This window comes from Macadamia integrifolia, chromosome 5 (assembly GCF_013358625.1).
Source record: "Macadamia integrifolia cultivar HAES 741 chromosome 5, SCU_Mint_v3, whole genome shotgun sequence".
NCBI lineage: Eukaryota > Viridiplantae > Streptophyta > Magnoliopsida > Proteales > Proteaceae > Macadamia > Macadamia integrifolia.
Genome location: NC_056561.1, coordinates 23,497,118 through 23,503,117, shown reverse-complemented (window position 1 = coordinate 23,503,117; position 6,000 = coordinate 23,497,118).

Here is a 6,000-nt window from a genome sequence, read left to right as displayed (position 1 = left end):
CCTCAATGTCTCATCCAACGAGCTCATGAATTTTTCGGAAACCATCACAAACAAAAGAGATATGATGATTTATCAAAGCATTACTCATTAGCTAATGACTCAAACAAGCCTTTACCACCGTTGCATCAAACTCTTTTTTTTTTTACTGATCAAGGATGGGGAATAAATTGGCCTTGGTAAACTAGTGTTGGATGGTGATTTTCTTTTAGGGGATGGAATCCTGGATAAGAGTTTGATGGACCATAGGTGAATGATAGATATCTAATGGCCTTGTATGCCAAATTGTGATTCTTGGGGGATACAAACTGTGATGATCTTTTAAGATACCTTGATTATTAATTTAGGAACCAATTTATTACCTTGAGATGGTTGAGACCGCACTTTTCAAGTTGCCTACGTATTACTTGAGAGGAATCAGGTCTAACGTAGTTCGAGCTGTTTACCCTTTTAGTCATAATATTTCTTGAGTTGATCCATGTTGACCAGTTCAAGTATTTCTTTGCTATTGTGGTCTATGAGTTTCATAACTTTGCCTAGTAAAATCTCTTTAACAGTGAATGAGCCACTCCATTGGGCCTGAATTTCCCTCTTGGGTCATGAATTGGGGTTCTTTGTTCTCGAAGAATAAGTTCATCCTCCTCTATATGACGGGGCTTCATATTCTTGTTGAAGGCCCTTTCCATTCTCAGTTGATATTTCTTCAGATTATCCATAGTTTTTATACGCCTTTCATCAAGAAAATTGAGCTTGTCATGTCTGGCCTTCACCCACTTTCCTTCAGGTAGCTGACGATCAAAAAGCACCTTTAGGGATAGTACTAGGATTTTCACAGGTAGAACTGCCTCAACCCCATATACTAAAGAGACAGGGGTTGCCCCCGTCAAGGATCGTACAGAAGTCTGATATGCCCATAAGGCAAGGGGTAACTTATCAGCCCAATCCTTATATGTTTATGTCATTTTTTGCAGGATGACTTTGATGCTTTTATTGGCTGCTTCTACTACCCCATTGGTCTGCTGCTTGCAAGTGGTAGAGTGATGCCTTCTGATACTGAACTTTGTATAGATTTTATCGGTCTTGCTCCAGAAATGGGATCCCTGATCTGATATCAATTCTTAAGGTACTCCATATCGGGAAATGATATTTTCTTAAATGAATTTGGATACCTTAGTAGACATGAAGATTGCATATGACTGAGCTTCTACCCACTTGGTGAAATAATCAATGGCTACCAAGATGAACTCGTGACCATTAGATGCTTTGGGGTTGATATTCCCCATGATATCGATGCCCCAAATGGAGAATGGCTTATGTGTACTGAGAGAATGCAACTCTATTGGCGGGATATGTATGATGTTAGCAAATATCTAACACTTATGGGACAAAGTCCACACAATCTACTTCCATTGTGTTCCAGTAATATCCCAGCTTGAGGATCTTCTTAGATAACATCTTAGTATTCATGTGGGGTCCATAGAGACCTTGATGAATTTCCTCCATGATGGTTATGACTTGCTTCTCATCCACACACAACTGTATTCCGTTGTAACAAATCTTCCTGAAGGATAAACTGGGTGGCATATCTTCTTAGAAATTTCTTTTATTTTTTAGTTGCTTCAATTGGTACTTCCTTTCCCTAATGAAATCTGCTATGTGAGAGAACCAAGACTGACCATCCGTAGTGAGGGAGTTCAATGAATTTTGATAAATGGGCCTGCTTCTTTGTTCCACCAGAAATGGTCGAACCCTAGCCATAGGGTTGCATTCTACCATGGAAGTCAAGGTTGCAAAGGCATCAGTAAACCTATTATTATCTCTCTAGAAGTATTCGAATGAGATCTTCTCAAAGTGCTCAACCATCTCTTTCAGATGTTCTTGATATGGCTTCAACTTTTCATCTCTAGTCTTCCACTTTCCCTGTGTTTGACAAAAGACAATGGATGAATTTCCATACACCTTGAGCCTTTTCACTCCAATAGTCAGGGTCGTTTCTAGTCCCAAAGCATAAGCTTCATATTCAGAAATGTTGTTGCTATAAGGGAAATCAAGGCTGAATGATGAAGGCAAATAAAGGCTGCCAGGAGTGACAAACAATATTCCCGCACCACACCCCTTTTGATTAGCTGCTCCATCAAAGAATAATTTCCATTCAGTAGCTGTGTCTTCTTCCCCTATGGCTGTGATTTCTTCATTGGGAAAGGCATCATCAAAAGCTCTTCCATCCTCTATAGGGTGGACAGCCAAATGATCGGCTATAGCTTATCCCTTGATAGATTTCTGGGTAACATAGGTGATATCAAACTCTGATAGCAAAAGTAAACATCAGGCCATCCTTCCTGTTAGGGCTGGTTTCTCAAAGGTACTCGATTGGATCCATTCTTGAGATAAACGTACTGGATAAGCTACCATGTAGTGTTGTTACCTTTTCATTGCCCAAATCAATGCGGCACAAGTTCTTTCCAAAGATGTGTACAGGGTCCCATACTCCAAGAATTTCTTGCTAAGGTAATATATGGCATGCTTTGCCCCCTTTTTTATCTCTTTTTATGCTAGCAATGAGCCCATGGAATATTCTTTCATTGATAATTACAACAGAAGTGGCTTTCCTTCTACCAGTGGTGTCAATTTGGTGGGTTCATGAGGTATCCTTTGATCTTGTCAAAAGCTTGTTGGCATTGGTCGTTCCATTTGGTGGGCTGATCCTTCTTCAGTACCTTAAAAATTGGTTCACAGATTGTGGTCAACTGAGCTATGAATCTGCTGATATACTGAATGTGACCCAAAATTCCTCGTATTTGCTTCTCAGTCCGAGGTGTGGGCATCTCCTGAATTGCCTTGATCTTGATAGGGTTGACTTCAATGCCTCTTTCACTCACCAAGAAACCCAACAATTTTCCTGTTGTAGCCCCGAATACACACTTCTGAGGATTCAACTTTAGCTGATACTTCTTGATTCTTTTAAAGAATCACCTTAGCATGATAATATGCCCCTATCGATCTTTTGACTTTACTATCATGTCCTCCACATAGACTTTCACATATTTATTCATCATGTCATACAATATGGCCGTAGCTACTCTATAATAAGTTGTCCCGGCATTATTCAGTTCAAAAGGCCTCACCTTGTAACAATAGGTTCCCTATGGAGTGGTGAAGGCTATCTTCTCATGATCTTCTGGGTGCATGCTTATTTGGTTGTATCCTGAGAATCCATCCATAAATGATAACAAAGCATGCCCCACTATGTTATCCACCAATACATAAATGTGAAGTAATGGGAAGTCATCTTTAGGGCTTATTTTGTTAAGATCTCAGAAGTCCACGCACATTTGTACCTTGCCATCTTTCTTTAGTATTGGTACTATGTTGGCCAACCATTGGGGTATTTTACCACTTGTAGAAATCTTGCATTCCACTGCTTCACAACTTCTTCTCTGATCTTCTCACTCCATTCTGGCCACATTCTTCGAAGCTTTTGCTTTACCGATTTTACCCCAGGATAGGTCGGCAATCAATGTTACACGATGTTGGGATTGATACCAGGTATATACTCATAAGACCAAGCAAAGACCTCGACGAATTCCTTCAGAAGACTAATTATCTGTTTTGCTTCTTTGTCATCAAGGGTAGCACCAATTTTTACCTCTCGAAGGCATTGGTCAGTTCCTAGATTAATAACCTGAGTATCCTCACGAATAGGTTAGGCTTTCCTTGGTTTGCATTGTTTTATTAACTCTTGATATTTATTAAGATAATCATAAAAAAAGGAGGCAAGTCATACTCAGAATAAGAAATTTCATTCATAAAAGGAGTAACAGACTCGACATACACGGACTCTAGTCTCTCCTCTAGAGGAGAGGCCAACACAAAATCATAAACAGCTGATTCGACTACAGACTTGATAACTGGCTTGATGTTTTTGTCAGTGGTATTCAGGTTGGTTGACTCGATAGCATGAGTAAACTTAAAGTCGTCTCCAATGCTAGTCCAATTCAGGAGCGGTTTAGTGGCTCGATGGATGAGGAGATGTGGCAAAGGGCCCTCTTCCCCTTATGAGAAAGTCGCTGCTATTTTTTTAATGGTGCAATGGTTCTTCTGAATAGGTATCTATTTCTTCACAAATACCAGCTGATCAACCTCGTGGTCTCAGAAGTCGAACTTCTTGAGGGGTGAAAATTAGTGGAGACTGCTCAATCCTCTTTCTATAAAGTCCATCTTTTGAAGCCTATTGAGGGATGCCATCCTGGTGCCTCGGTCACATCTTTGACCACCTTCACGGACCTTCTTGTTGCAGTTGATTTGGGCACAGTACATGCAAACCATCATTCTTTGTGCTCTTCTTTGCTTTGCATATACCACTTCTTCCTCTGAAAGGATGAGGCTTGAGTTCATGCAGCTCTCGGGCTCTTGGTTCTTGTAGGAGGGAGCAAATGTAGCTTTTCAAATCAATAGGAACTTGTAGGCTCTAGGTGAGCCTTATCTTCTTTTTCCATTCTCTTTTCAAGAGGACTCGAGGACTTGGTGCCTCCTTTGATCGGATCAATGTTGGGTTACTAGAGGAAGACCCATTTTCAATCAGTGCAATCTCTGCTATCCCGGTGATATAGCTGTCTTGATCACTTTCTTTGACTAGAATTTGCTATTGTTCTATTTCATGAGTTGCCCAGTCAAACTCATCTAGATAGAACACTTCAAATCCTGGTTGCATCTTTGCGGCTATTTCATTGAACCATGGCTCCACATTTCTGCAAAAGGGGAAATCTTCTCCTTCCCTTACAAAATATCCATTGAGAGTAGAGTAGTAAGAGACAGAGATTTTCCTAGCCTTCCTCAATACTCTTTGCTACTTGGTGGTTGGAGGAGTGTACCAGAGACCATTCTTTCATTTGTTCACTGCCAAACTAGGATGCTTTGGAACTCATTGATGATATTTCCCTAATCCCATGCCAGGAAAATATTACATATTTTTCATCATCTGATTCACTGGTGGACTCTAGACGGCCTCATAGTTAGCCAAGATTTCCTCCTTTGGAACTTCTTTGGTAATGACTGCACAAGTTGTTTCTAATTTGAAACCACTTAGTTGAACTTCTTGGTCTTGTTCTTCCTTATTTTTAATATTGGCTAAGGTATTAATCACCTCAAGATCTGTGGCTACTGTAATCACCTTTTCTTCATGAATGAACTTCATCTTCTAATGGAGACTAGAGGACACTGCCTTCCCAAGAGCATGTTGAAAGATTCTAGAATATCAATGACTTGGAAATCAATATCAAACTTCACTAGACCAATCTTTACGATAAGGGTGAGGATGCCAAGGATTTTCCTCTTAGCATTATGATATGCTTGTATGGTTTGGGTAGTTGACCTCATTTCTTCCAGGCTGATGCCAATACTCTTTGTTGATCTTAAGGGTAGAACATTCAAAGTGGAGCCATTGTCAACAAGCACCTGGGGAACCACCTTGTCAAGACATTCTACTATGATGTGGAGAGCTCTGTTGTACTGGGTACCTTTAGGGAGCTCTAAATCTGAGAATGTCAAGGATTGTACCTCATATGTTGCCCCTACTATGTGTGCGGGATGTGTCGAATTTATCTCAATCGGCACCTGCACATTGATGAGAGACTTCAAGACTGCTTCACGGTGTGTGGGGGAGGCCATTAGCAATCCCCAAATTGAGATATTAGCCTGGGACTTCTTGAGTTGAGCCAAGACTGGATTCTCTGGTTCTCTTTTCAAGCCACTAGTTCCAGCCTCATTAGCCCTTGATTATTCTACTGCTAAGGCCTTGCCCTTGTATTCTTTTCCACTCTGAGTCTCCATCACACTGATGGGTTTTTATATGATGATCTCTGTGGGATAGCAATATTCATCATCACTGTTAGTTATGGTAATTATTCCTACCATAGGATCATCTTCTTCTTCAGATTCCTCTTCACTACTTGGGGTGGGAGGTCAAGGTCCTCCACAAATATCCACAGCCCTGGCTCGTACCAT